This window comes from Phacochoerus africanus, chromosome 11 (assembly GCF_016906955.1).
Source record: "Phacochoerus africanus isolate WHEZ1 chromosome 11, ROS_Pafr_v1, whole genome shotgun sequence".
NCBI classification, from domain to species: Eukaryota; Metazoa; Chordata; class Mammalia; order Artiodactyla; family Suidae; genus Phacochoerus; species Phacochoerus africanus.
Genome location: NC_062554.1, coordinates 102748296 through 102763004, shown reverse-complemented (window position 1 = coordinate 102763004; position 14709 = coordinate 102748296).

Genomic DNA, 14709 nt, shown 5'->3' with positions numbered 1-14709 from the left:
AAAAAAAGAGCACGTTGTTGACCTTCACTCGCTTGTTGCTGCTACCTTGTAAATGCCGTGGATGTTCATACTTTGAAAATTATTCTTAGATTTAGAGATAGACGTTATGAAATTGTAATCCATGAGATTATTTCTATTTATCCTACCCCTTTTTTTCCTCCCACGGCCCTTTGTATCGCAAAACATTTAGAAGAAGGGAAAAAGAACTGAGTGTGTGTGACTGTCAGGTCAGCAAAGAGAAACAGGCATGAGCTGACAAAAGATGGAAAGGCCGTAAGGAGGAAACGTAGAATAAGGTAAGAAGGCCCATGGATGGCAAGGAGCTACACTTCCTTTCTTTCTTTTCTCTCTGCTGTTGGTCTTTGAGCTGTGGCACTTTCTAAAGTTTAGGCACATTGTATTCCACCTGCTACATGTTGGTAAACGTGGGCTTGTGGCCCACCATCCGTGCGTGTCCCCTGCACCTTCCAGGCATGGTGATGGAGTGTTGTCCTATGGGCAGATTGGCAGCCTAGACACACCTGGTTGAATTGGGCATTGGATAGAAATGCAAATCAAAACTGCAGTGAGGTACACCTCACAATGAGGTACCACCTCAGAATGGCCATCTCTAACAAGTCAACAAATAACAAATGCTGGAGAGGGTGTGGAGAAAAAGATACCCTCTTCCACTGTTGGTGGGAATATGAATTGGTGCAACCACTATGGAAAACAGTATTGAGGTATCTCAGAAAACTAAATAGAGAACTACCATATGGCCCAGCAATCCCACTCTTGGGCATATACCTAAACAAAGCTTGCCTTGAAAAAGACACATGCACCCCTGTGTTCACAGCAGTACTGTTCACAATAGCCAAGACATGGAAACAACCTAAATGTCCATCGACAGATGAATGGATTAGGAAGATATGGTACATATACACAATGGAATATTACTCAGCCTTAAAAAAGACAAACTAATGCCATTTGCAGCAACATAGATGGATCTAGAGATTCTCACAATAAGTGAGGTAAGCCAGAAAGGAAAAAAAAACATATGATATCACTTATTTATAGAATCTAAAATATGGAACACATGATCCTATCTGAAAATAATAAATGAACAAAAAACAGAAACAGATCATGACCAAGAAGAGCAGACCTGGGATTTGGGGGAGGTGGGGGGAGAAGGGGGAGAGAGTGGGATGGATGGGCATTTGGGGTTTTATGGATGCAGACTGTTATATTTGGAATGGAAGGGCACTGAGATCCTACTGTACAGCATTGGGAAATGAGTGTGATTAGGTCACTTTGTTGTACAGCAGAATTTGACGAAACATTGTAAATCAACTACACTTTAATAAAAAAAAAAATGCAGCATTGGCCAATCCCAGAACCTGACATAATCCTAAATGATGTCTTAGGTTGGGGAGCTCTTTACCTTTGTGTCTCAGAGGAACTGCACTTACCTGGTGTCAGAAATCTAGTGGAGAACTACAGACCCAACGCAGCCCTCACCTCTCCCTCCACCTGGAGCTGGCTGCACTCGCTCAGGAAAAATGCTAAAATTAGATTCATTGTATATGTTTCTTGCCAGTCACTGTTCCCAAAGAGTTAGTGGAATGGGGCACATACTATTTGGTTATATCATAATTTATTTGTTTTCTACCTCCTAAAATGAATTAAGATAGAAATAAATATACTAGAAGATGGTTTTATCATAACTTTAACTTCGTTAAATCTAATGAAAAACTTAATTCTTGCTAAACTCAACCAGTTATGTGTTTCTATATAGGCATTTGTCCTCCCATAAATCTAATTTTTGAAGATAGTAAATACAGCCAGGGTTGTTCTAGCTTTTAGGATTATCATTAGTTTACCTTTTAATCTTTACTTCCTCAAAACAATTAAATGTTGCAAGCTAATGAGAAATAATGTTTCCTATTAATCCTAATTTTCAATTTTATTTTTTAAAGTATAGTTGACTTAAAATGTTGTACAAATTTCTGCTATATAGCAAAGTGACCCAGTCATACATATTTATACATTATTTCTCTCATATTCTATCATGTTCTGTCCCAAGAGAATGGATATAGTTCCCTGTACTATACAGTAGGACCTCATTGCTTACCCATTCTAAATAAAATAGTCTGCATCTATTAACCCCAGACTCCCAGTCCAGTCTGCCTATCTTGCTCCCCCTTGGCAACCACAAGTCTGTTCTCTCTGTGAGTCTGTTTTGTAGATAGGTTCATTTGTACCATATTTTAGATTTCACATATAAGTGATATCATATGGCATTTATCTTTCTCTTTCTGACTTCGCTTAGTATGAGGATCTCTAGCTACATCCATGTCGCTACAAAATGTCATTATCTCATTCTTTTTTATGGCTGAGTAGTATTCTATTGTATATACATACTGCATTTTCTTAATCCATTCATCTGTCGATGGACATTTAGATTGCTTCCATGTCTTGGCCATTGTGAATAGTGCTGCTGTGAACATAGAGGTACATGTATCTTTTTGAATCATAGTTTTGTCCAGATGTATGCCCACGAATGGGGCTGCTGGATCATAGGTTAGTTCCGTATTTAGTTTTCTAAGGAAGCTTCATACTGTTTTCCATACTGGTTGTACCAGTTTACATTCCCACCAGCAGTTAAGGAGGGTTCCCTTTTCTCCATACTCTCTCCAGCGTTTTGTTACTTGTAGACTTAGTAATGATGGCCATTCTGACTGGTGTGAGGTGGTACCTCATTGTAGCTTTGATTTGAAGAGAAATGATAACATTTTCTTAACTAGTCTCTGTTTTATTGAACACTTGAACAACAATCTCCAAAGCCAGCAGGAGTTTTCATGTCTTCCTTCTTCAACTCAGCCGTTTAATGAATATCTCATGATTCCTACTATGTACCTGTCCTCATATAGCTTTCATTTTTGTGACGGGAGGAGGGAAGACAAAAAAATAAAGAATTAAAATGCAGTGTAGGTTAGATGGTGATACATGTAGTGGAGAAAAATAAAGCTGGGAAGAAGGCAGTGAAGGAATTGCATGGGCAATATTTAAAATACGGTGGCCTGCAAAGGTGGTAAAAAAAAAATAGTGAAGATTTCTGAGAGGGAGCTTTCTGGCCGACACAAAGGTCCTGAGGCAGGTGGGCACCCAGCATCTTCACAAAACAGCAGGGAGGTCCATGTGGCTGGAGCAGAGTGGTGAAGGGAAAGTAGAAGGAAATGAAATGAATAAAGAAATTGGTGGCTGTGGGGCGGCGTTTGGGAGGGTGGGGCCCTTATAGGGCCCTTTCAGTGGGACGCTTGTCAGGTGAAAGGAAGAGGTTTCTTATGGTTTAGTCAAAATAAAAGACACTCTGCCATCTCCATTTTTTCTCTATTCCTCCCTCTGGATGTTCCCCAATGTTTCTTTTTCTCAGCCTGTGTCCATTCTTTCCCTGTGGTTCCATTATCCCAAAGCTGGCTCTGGCCTGGTATTCAGTCTCCTGATCTTTGCTTTCTTGATGCCCTGAAGATGTGGCTTATCTTTCCTTTTTAAAGAATATGCCGCTAGTCACTAAATAAAAACTCTGAGTACCAAAACCAACAATCATGAAAGAAATTAATAAACTTAGATAAAATATACTCTTGTTTTATACTGTAACCTAGACACAAAGCAGATGCACTGTTGGCAGATGGAATTTAGCCTATGTGTTTTGTTGGGTCTGCACGTGATTTTATAAAAGTTTGTGTTGGTTTCCAACATGTAAAAATTAAGAAAGTTTTGGAGATCCCATTGTGGCACAGCAGAAATGAATCCAACTAGGAACCATGAGGTTGCGGGTTCGATCCCTGGCCTCACTCAGTGGGTTAAGGATCTGGCGTTGCCATGAGCTGTGGTGTAGGTCTCAGAGGCGGCTCGGATCTGGTGTTGCTATGGCTATGGGTGTGGCCCTAAAAAGACAAAAGACAAAAAAAAATTTAAGAAAGTTTGCGTTAAAATACAGTTTCAAGTTCTTAAAAATTGGATGTTCTAATTATATGAAGTACTAAAATATAGGCAAAACTAATCTATGGTGAGAGAAATCAGAACTGAGGTTGCCTAACATGGGAGTGTGGCAGGGATTAACTGGGGAGGGTCCACCAGGGGAAATTCTGAATGATGAGAAGGTCCTGTGCGCAGTAGTCTGAAATACATGGTAAAAGGCACTAAACTCTTCACTAATCTGTGCAATTCACTATATGTCAGGCGAACCTCATGGTGAAGTTTAAAATGGAGCCAGCATTCGTTGAGAGCTGGCCAGGGCTGACCACTCTGGGCTTGGCATGTGCTGCCAAGTTTGGCACAGATGCACCTGGTTCACTGCAGTCGTCATTACTGACCTGGCCCTTCTGGGTGGTATTTGTGTGTGATTCCTGCAGCAGTGGTTTAGTTTCATTTATCAATGGGAAACAAATCAGAAGAGGCCTGATGTGTTTAATTGGCAGGGGAGAAATTAGTGCTTGCCTCCTAGGGTTACATGTGGAGCCATGTAAGAAAAATATAAACCCCATGGCTCGAATCAGTCAAGGATTTCACCTACATCCCTCTCTCAAATGTTGGTATTCTCCCTCTGGGATTCTCAGAGGTCTCTGAACATAGCCCACTTTTCCTGTCAAATGTAAGGGTCTCCTGTTTCTGCAGATGCCTCCTCTGAGAGGATAAGAGAAAGTACCTTTCACTCCTGTTATCAGCATTTTAAACTTTTATTATGTTTGTGTTGGAGTTCCCATCCTGGCATAGGTTAAGAACCCAACATGGTGTCCGTGAGGACATGGGCTCGATCACTGGCCTTGCTCAGTGGGTTAAGGATTTGGCGTTGCCACAAGGTCGCAGACGTGGCTCAGATGTGGCATTCCTGTGGCTGTGGCATAGGTCCCAGTTGTAGCTCTGAATCAACCCCTAGCCCAGGAACTTCCAAACGTCACAGGTGTGGGCCTAAAAAGAAGAAAAAAAGGAAGAAAATAATAGTGTCTATTGTGGAAACCCTATAAAGTAGAGATAAAAAGGCAAAATTACCCACAATTCTGAACATAACCTCTGTTTACCACTTTTTGATAAATGCCTTCAAATTCTTCTCCATGCATCTCTATATTTTATATTCCATGTGTTTACTATATACACATAGGCACACAGTCACCCAACTTGCAAAATGAAAAAAATACAGACTAAAGACGATAAAACTAAGCATGGGCATTTGTCTTCCCTCTATGCTGTAACTCTTCTTAAATGGCTCTAATGTTATACAAATAACAGGAATATCCCTGAAGAGAATGAGATAGCAAAATGTTTAGAGGCAAGTTACTGATGAAACAGAACCAAGAACTGGTGCGGGAAGGGTCACCAGGGGAGGGAGAGTGACCTTCTAGAAGGAGGCTGTGAGCATGGAGTCAGCAAGGACAGAGAGCAGACAGGGGCAGGGGACCTGAAAGCAGAGAGGTTGATGGAAAGTCTTTATGTCAGACCGGTGATAGGAGTTTGGCATTGTAGAAAGAAATCCTTTCTCTTTCTGGCATTTGGAAAGAGGGTGGGCCCTCTCCTCAAGGCCAGTTCTTGCCTCCTCATCCTAAAGGCAAGCTCGAGGTCAAAGAGCCTACCCTGCTATACAGCACCTCCTAATCACCATTCCATTCAGGAAGGGATCCTATCCTGGAAACATTTGCATGCATGACAGTGGAGGAAAGCGACCCCAACTAACCAGAAAAGTCAATGAAGACTGATTTGTTCTTTAAAAGAGTATCTATAAAGCCAAGAATAACCTGACATATAAAGGAGCGCCCAGACACACACGAACCCAAACATCACCACCAAGATAAATAGTTAGGAACGTCCGGGATCATTTTAAATAGCTTTAGAAAAAAATCTGATTGCCCTCAGACTTGCTAAAAATATATTGTTTCCATACAACAAAAACAGAATTCTGTAAAGAAGTGATGATCAGAAAACAGACAAAAAGGATCTGAAATGCTTTAAGTAATTAAAAAAATTAAAATAACTTATTAGAAGGGCTTTAAAAGGTAAAGTTGAAGAAATCTAGAATGCACGAGCAGGTGTCAAAGAGATAGAGAATGTGTATGCTAGAAAAGGTAAGAAATGTAGTGAAACAGTCCATTTAGTCCAATGCCAGTCTATTGAATCTCTAGGAAGAGAAAACAAAGAAAATGGAGAGGAAGAAATCCTCAAAGAAATAGTATTAAAAAAATGTCCTGTAGTTGAGGAAAAGTGTGAAATTAATAAATGGAAACAACATTTGTATAGGGATAATAATCTTTATAAAATTTCAGAGTTAAGGCTCCTAAAATTTTCTGAAAACGAAAAAGTCCCTTAAGACTGATATAAAGCTTCTCATCAGTGATCTGGATACTAAACTACAGTGAATCAGTGCTTTCAAAGTTATGAGGGGAAATGATTTTGAACTTAAAATTCTACTGCCAGTAAAATTACTAAGTATGAGAGTAAAATGAAGACATTTTCAAATATTCAAAGATGCAGGCCTTTTACTTCCAGATAGCCTTTCTGAAACAATGACCTAAGGATGTGTGCTTCAGTAAATTCAAAGTAGAAAGTGAGAAGAAGATGTGAAATGAGAGTGTTATTCTCCAAGTGCAGTTAAAACAGGTCCTGGAGTTTCTGTCATGGCTCAGTGGTTAACAAATCCGACTAGGAACCATGAGGTTGCGGGTTCGATCCCTGGCCTCGCTCAGTGGGTTAAGGATCCAGCATTGCCATGAGCTGTGGTGTGGGTCTCAGACGCAGCTCAGATCTGGCGTTGCTGTGGCTATTGGGTGGCTGTGGTCTACAGCTCCGATTAGACCCCTAGCCTGGGAACCTCCATGTGCCTCCAGTGTGGCCCTGAAAAGACAAAAAAAAAAAAAAAAAAACCCAAAACAGGTCCTCAGCTGACAGATTTGTATCACACTTAAAGACTGATACAAATTGAAACAACTAGTCAGTAAGCTCCAAGAAGAAAGAAGTTATTTCTGTTCAATAAATAGAACCAGTAATGAAATATATTCACATCGTTATGATGATGGGACGTCAAACAACCTGGAAGGCTAAGCTGACTCACACAGACCTCCCTTCAGTACAGACACACAAGTATAAAGGATAAGACGCAATTAAATGTTTAAATTTTAACTTTAAAATAAAGACTACCAGAAGAACACACAGAAATGCTTTAAAAGAGCGCTAAATGCAAGCTCATACTAACCACAACCGTAGGAGTGTCTCTCTGGGGATCAGATCCTCAGGTGTGCAGATGGGATTGTGCTGTTTAAACCTGGGAGGAGGATGTGACCTCACTTCCTCCTCCATTTAATATGAGCTCACAATTTTCAAAACCTATAAACCACCATAAGGGAATTTCAGCAAACAAAAAACAAAATAGAAAAATCAGATCCCAAAGAATTTTTAAAAATAGAAATATATGAATAAAATACTGAGTGTACTAAAAATTATTAAAATGATAAAATAGAAAACAAAAGGAAAAATAGTGCACTATGGAAAAAGAATAAAAAGCATATACCTAAAAAAATGAAAAAGACATTGTTTTTTTTCCTTTTTTTTTTTTTTTTTTTTTTAGAGCTGCACTTGCAGCATATGAAGTTCCTAGGCTAGGGGTCAAATAGGAGCTACAACTGCCAGCCTACACCACAGCCACAGCAACATGGGATCCAAGCCATGTCTTTGACCTACACATACAGCTCATGGCAATGCCGGATCCCTGACCCACTGAGTGAGGCTGGGATTCGAACCCACATCCTCATGGATTCTAGTTGGATTTGTTTCCGCTGTGCCACAATGGGAACTCCTGATTTTTTTTTTTTTATAATTAATGTACCAACTAAACAGCATATTAAAGAGATTAGTGAGCTGGAAGCCAAATCTGAGAAGATTATCTGAAATCGGCCTATTGAGAAGAAGTGATGGAACAGGTTAGAGGTTAAAAGACACAACGGTGGAGTTCCTCTTGTGACTAAGGGGTAACAAACCTGACTAATATCCATGAGAACTCAGGTTCAATCCCTGGCCTCGCTCAGTGAGTTAAGGATCCAGCATTGCTGTGAACTGTGGTGTAGGTCACAGACGCGGCTCAGACCTGGCCTTGCTGTGGCTGTGGTGTAGGCCGGCAGCTCTAGCTCCAATTTGACCCCTAGCCTGGGAACTTACATATGCTGCAGGTGCAGCCCTAAAAAGAAGAAGAAGAAAAAAAAAAGGCACAATGGTATAACGAGAAGCTCTAATAAATGTCTAAGAGAAATTCCAGAAGGAGAGAATACAGAACTGACTTAACTTATATTGGTTATATAGGTAAACCAATTAAAATGTAATAAAATCTAGAAAAAATGGTAGGGAGTAAGGAGACTTAAATATTCACTTTCATTGTAAGCCTTCATAGGTAACGTCTAAATTCAATAAATCAAAAGAGGAGTTCCTGTTGTGGCTCAGTGGTTAACAGATCCGACTAGGAACCATGAGGTCGTGGGTTCGATCCCTGGCCTTACTCAGTGGGTTAGAGATCTGGCATTGCCATGAGCTGTGGTGTAGGTCGCAGATGCGGCTCAGATCCCATGTTGCTGTGGCTCTGGTGTAGGCCGGCGGCTGCAGTTCTGATTGGACCCCTAGCCTGCAAACCTCCATATGCCACGGGTACAGCCCTAGAAAAGGCCAAAAAAGACCAAAAATATCTATTTTTTTAAAATCAAAAGATAGCCATATAATTATATTATATCAGTAGTTCTCAGTCCTAGAGGAGATTTGGGGTGTATCATAGTGGCTACTAGCATGTAGCGTTGGGGACAAAGATAATGCACAGAAGAGTTCCACACAAGTCCCACTCAAAATACTAATAGAATACTTTTTGAGAAATGCTGATTTAGAGTAAAAAATAAGCCCATCAGAAGAACTAAAAACAAAACTGATTTTGGTGGAACAGGACAGAAAGCCCAGAATTAAACCCATGCACCTACAGTCAACTACTCTATGACACAGGAGGCAAGAATATACAATGGAGAAAAGACAGCCCCTTCAATAAGTGGTGCTGGGAAAACCAGACAGCTACATATAAAAGAATGAAATTAGAATGCTTTCTAACACCATACACAAAAATAAAATCAAAATGGATTAAAGACTTAAATATAAGACCAGATACTATAAAATTCTTAGAGGAAAACATAGGCCAAACACTCTCTGACGTAAACCACTGCAACATCTTCTCAGATCTGCCTCCTAGAGTAATTACGATAAAAACAAAAATAAACAAGTGGGACTTAATTAAACCTAAAAGTTTCTGCACAGCAAAGAAAACCCTAAACAAAACAAAAAGACAACCCACAGAATGGGAGAGAATATTTGCAAATGGAGCCACTGACAAGGGATTAATCTCCAAAATTTATAAGCACGTTCTGCAGCTCAATACCAAAAATACGAACAACCCCATCAAAAAATGGAGAGAAGATATAAACAGACAGTTCTCCAAAAAAGACATATAGATGGCCAAAAAACACATGAAAAGATGTTCAGCATCACTCATTATTAGCAAAACACAGATCAAAACCCCTATGAGGTACCACCTTACACCAGCCAGAATGGCCATCATCAAACAATAAGTGCTGGAGAGGGTGTGGAGAAAGGGAACCCAATTACACTGTTGGTGGGAATGTAAATTGGTGCAACCACTGTGGAAGGCAGTATGGAGATCTTCAGAAAGCTAAAAATAGAACTACCATTTGATGATCATTCCCACTCCTGGGCATCTACCCGGAGAAAATCATGACTTGAAAAGATACATGTACTCCAATGTTCATTGCAGCACTATTTGCAATAGCTAAGACATGGAAACAACCTAAATATCCATCGACAGAGGAGTGGATAAAGAAGAGGTGGTACATATACATGGTGGAATATTACTCAGCCATTAAAAGGAAAGAAATAAGGGCACTTTTAGCAACATGGATGGACCTAGAAATTATGCTAAGTGAAGTCAGTCAGACACCAACATCAAATGCTATCACTTACATATGGAATCTAAAAAAAAGGACACAATGAACTTCTTTGCAGAACAGATACTGACTCACAGACTTTGAAAAACTTAACAGTTTCCAAATGAGACAGGTTGGGAGGTGGGAGGATGCACTGAGGGTTTGGGATGGAAATGCTATAAGCTTTGGTTGAGATGATTGTTGTACAACTATAAATACAGTAAAATTAATTGAAAAATAAAATCCCATTTGAGAAACCCATTCCCCCCCAAAAAAAAAACTGATTTTAAGAAAATGGTTGCCTCAGGAAATGAGCTGGGGTTGAGAAGTATAGAAAACTGCTTATTTTTGCAACTAGCCCTTCCATAATGTGTGCATTTTTATTGTGTCTGTATTATTTTCACTAAAGTTATTATTTTAGAAAAGGAAATGACTGATAAACTAGTAGATTCTTCTTCCATTTTCAGTTAAAGCAGAGAACTTTTTCTTATTAAAATACTTGTCATTCAAACCTTAAGCACCAGTATGAATCACTGAGCTTTTTATCCCAAAGAAGATTCTGGAGGCAAATCTTATAAGTATTAAGGAACTTCCATGTGTTCCTAGTTGGAAAATAAATCTTGCAACCTATCAACTTAAAGAGTTACAGAAAATTGGTGCTGGAAGGGATTCATTACTTTAGTGGAACTGAATAATTTTTCTGTGGTATGGTGGTTTTGATCAGTAGTTCTGTATAGGGCAAAGGAAGATGGTATATAGTCAAATAACTGGAGCAGATGACTTCAGGTTGGAACTGTAGCCTGCATTTTATGGTCCCGTGAGACCTCATCCTATTCTACCTGTCCAGTTTCCATTCCTGAAACCACCCAAAACAGTTTCTACCAGTGCTTTTGGTATGCTTTGAACATGTCCTGTTAATTTTCATCTTTCACTTCTCTGTGCAGAATCACATGCCCTCACTTTTTACCTTCTACTCATCAGTCAAGAGCTACTTCCAATCCAGTACCCTCTCTGAAGCCTTTCTTGATCTCTAGTCTTGCTTCTAACTTGGTTGTGACCACCATGCTTCACAAGTAACAAATCACGGGTGGGAACATATGCCTACAATTAATACAACTGAGGCACATAAACATTTTCAGTTATTAATCTCATTCACAGTTGGTGAGGCAGCATGGTTTCTGCAGCAGGTAGACCTAAATTCCAGTCCTGGCTGGTATTACATCATCAGAGCCTCAGATACTCCAGCTGAAAAATGTGGCTAATTCCTACCTTACATGGATGTGATTCTTCAATTGCATCTCAATAAATGTTATCTATGATAATTACGTTTAACTATTATTTTGTATAGATAAGAAGGTCACACAAATGTCTATCATTCATAATATTTTAAGTGAATTTGTAGTTGTTATGTACTCACGTTGTAAGTTACCTAGTACTTAAAATGAGCATTAGCGATGTTTAAATGTGAATTGTATTTTATTACCATTACACAAACTGACACAGACCAGAAAAAAATCTCATTCGTGATTAAAGCAGAAAATTAGAAGTAGCCAGAGTGTCTAATAATAAGGAAGGTGGTTAACTAAATCTTGGTACATATATATTAGTAAATATTATGCAATGGTTAAACAGTACTTTCTGAAGTTATTGACGTAGCAAAATGTTTATGATGTAATGTTAAAATTTTAATGCAACACCATTAAGACAGTATCTCAGAGAGTTCCTGCTATGGCACAGTGGAAAGGAATCCAACTAGTATCCATGAGGATGTGGATTCGATCCCTGGCCTTGCTCAGTGGGTTAAGGATCCGGCGTTGTCGTAAGCTGTGATGTAGGTCGCAGATGTGGCTTGGATCTCGCATTGCTGTGACTGTGGTGTAGCTGTAGCTCTGATAAGACCTCTCGCCTGGAAACTTCCGTACTGCAGGTGTGGCCCTAAAAAGCATTAAAAAAAAAAAAGGCAGTATCTCAGCCATGAAAATATTATTACATATATCTACAAATATGTGCATCTGTAATATACATTTAATATGTTTTTATGCATGAGAAAAATGGAACATTTGCAAATTTCCACAGCGCTCATATATCTTATAACAAAAAGGGGAAAATAACATGATTTCTGTATCAAAGGCCTTTGGTCTCATTTCCTAAATGTATTTCCTCACCAACAATCTCTTGCTCCCATCCCCAAAACTTCCTATGTTTCCCTACATGCTTCATTTTTTTTCGTATACCCCTACCCATCTGTAAGAAATCCGTAAAAGGGTATAAGTTGTTACAAAGATATTACTTGACAAGTTTTCTGAGGGCATGTACCATAGTTTATTAATCTCTGAGCAGAGCCAACTTGCATGTTTCAGCCAAGCCTATAAGTAGGGACTAAGTAGATTATATTCAATGTGTTAATAAATGGAGATCCAAGGCCTGGAGAAATGGAGCAGGTGAAAAGAAAGAAGTGTGAAAGTTAAAGGTAAAGTAATTATAAATAATAAATATTGAGTGCCTTATTCTAAGTGTTCCATGATTCCTACCTCCAACCTCACTGCAGTGCTACTAGGACTAGCCGAGCAAATTACAGAGCATCTGTGTACCAGCACTCTGTGCAGCTATTTAAAAAAAAAAAAAAAAAAAGAATCTGTACCTTTTGCACTCGTAATGGAAAGAGCACCAAAATACAATAATCACAGAGCTTATAATGTACATTCAGGGCCAGCTTGCATGGATGGTAGCACCTTTGGCTCTTTCTACAGTGTGTAGAAACTTCAATGATTGTTAATAAGGAAAAGCAGAGAATTTATCTTGGTTCTGCTAAAAGTACCAAAAGTGTAGAAAAGAGGAAGCATCCTTTTCAAATTGCTTTCAAGGAAAGGCTGGTAATGTCATAAGTGGAAAACAACAACAACAACAACAAAAACAATTCTCTTAGCTATAATCTTTTTCTAAACTACAAGCCATGAGATTTGAAAAAAATACAGATTCCAGAATTACTAAGTCAGAATCTCTAGAGGACTTGGAAATCTGTTTTTTAAGCTCTGCATATGATTCTGACATGCTTCGAAGTACAGGAACTCCTGGTCTTTTTTGACCCCATCATAACTGTAAAGAACAGCTCAGACGCTTGACATGCAGAACTAGGGCCAGACCTTGACCCTGATCCCCAGTGTGGAGCATCTTCCACAAAACCATAGTTACTCTTAATTATTGGCAAGCAACTAATTCTTACTTTTAGTTGAAGTTTAAAATGTGGCTGCTGCTATAAGTTAAAATATAATTTTTATTTATAAATATCCATGCCTTTTAAATTTGATGACTACTTTGAATTGGAAACAAGGTTTGCATTTTGAGAATATTTTTGGCTAAATCAAGTGAGTGTAGATGAGTCCATTTTCTCATAAAGTGAGGGAGTTAAATTGGACAATTTCCAAGATTAACTTTCAGATCTAGCAATCTGTGGTGAAATGTATTCTGAACTTTTTTGTTTCTTTCTTGGCTGCCCAAGGCTAGGGATCAGATCCGAGCCACAGTTGCAACCTACACCACAGCTGTGGCAATGCCAGATCCTTCATCCACTGTGCCAAGCCAGGGATTGAACCTGCATCCTGGCACTGCGGAGATGCCACCAATCCCGTTGCACCACAGAGGGGACACCTCCTAAACAATTTTTAAATCCCTTCTTTCATAGCTGTGGAAAACAGGGCTTGAACCCCCTAGATGGATTTGCTTTGCTGTCGGTAGTGTTTTTACTGGAGGATGTGCCAGAAGACCTGTCCCTTTGGGCCACCTGAGAAATGACTTTTCTCAGGTGAGAGTTTAGGTGGTTTTACTTCTTGATGACTTATAATTGCAGTCAGCACACTGGAAGCTCATTATCTGTCAGATAAGAGTCTGGTTATTTGATCTCCTGTGTTGGTCCCCTGGTAACTTGGTCTCTCTTCTTCTGATAAGGTGGTTATTGAGAGCCTTCAAGGTTTTAATTATTTAACCATTGTGATGAACATAAAAAGTTCTCCTAAAGGACAGCCTTTGGTTATAACATCCTCTTCTTTACTCGTGCCAGCAGTCCTCTCTTTTCCCAGTTGAGAGCACTCTGAACTGCCAAACAGGTAGCTCAGGACATAGACTGTAGCCAGCATCCTAAAACAAATGTATTTGAGAATCTCCTTTTCTCTGTCTCTTCCCGACATAGAGTTATGGTTGCCAGATTTAGTAAAGAAAAATATGATTCTCAGTTAAAGTGGGGTAAAGAATAAAATTTTAACATAGCTATGCCCCATGCAGTATTTTAAACATACTTATATTAACCAACTATTTGTTCTGCGACCTACACCACAGCTCACAGCAATGCCAGATCCTTAACCCACTGAGCAAGGCTAGGGATCAAACCTGCAACCTCATGGTTCTTAGATTCGTTTCCACCACGCCACAACGGGAAGTCCATGACCCTTGTTTTATGGACAGTTGTTCTTTTTTTTTTTAAGATTTTTTTAAATTTATAGTGATTTTTATTTTTTCCGTTATAGCTGATTTAAAGTGTTCTGTCAATTTTCTACTGTACGGCAAGGTGACCCAATTACACATACATGCACACATTCTTTTTTCTCACATTATCATGCTCCATCATAAGTGATGAGACATAGTTCCCAGTGCTACCCAGCAGGATCTCATTGCTTCTCCATTCCAAAGGCAATAGTTGGCATCTATTAATCCCAGGCTCCCA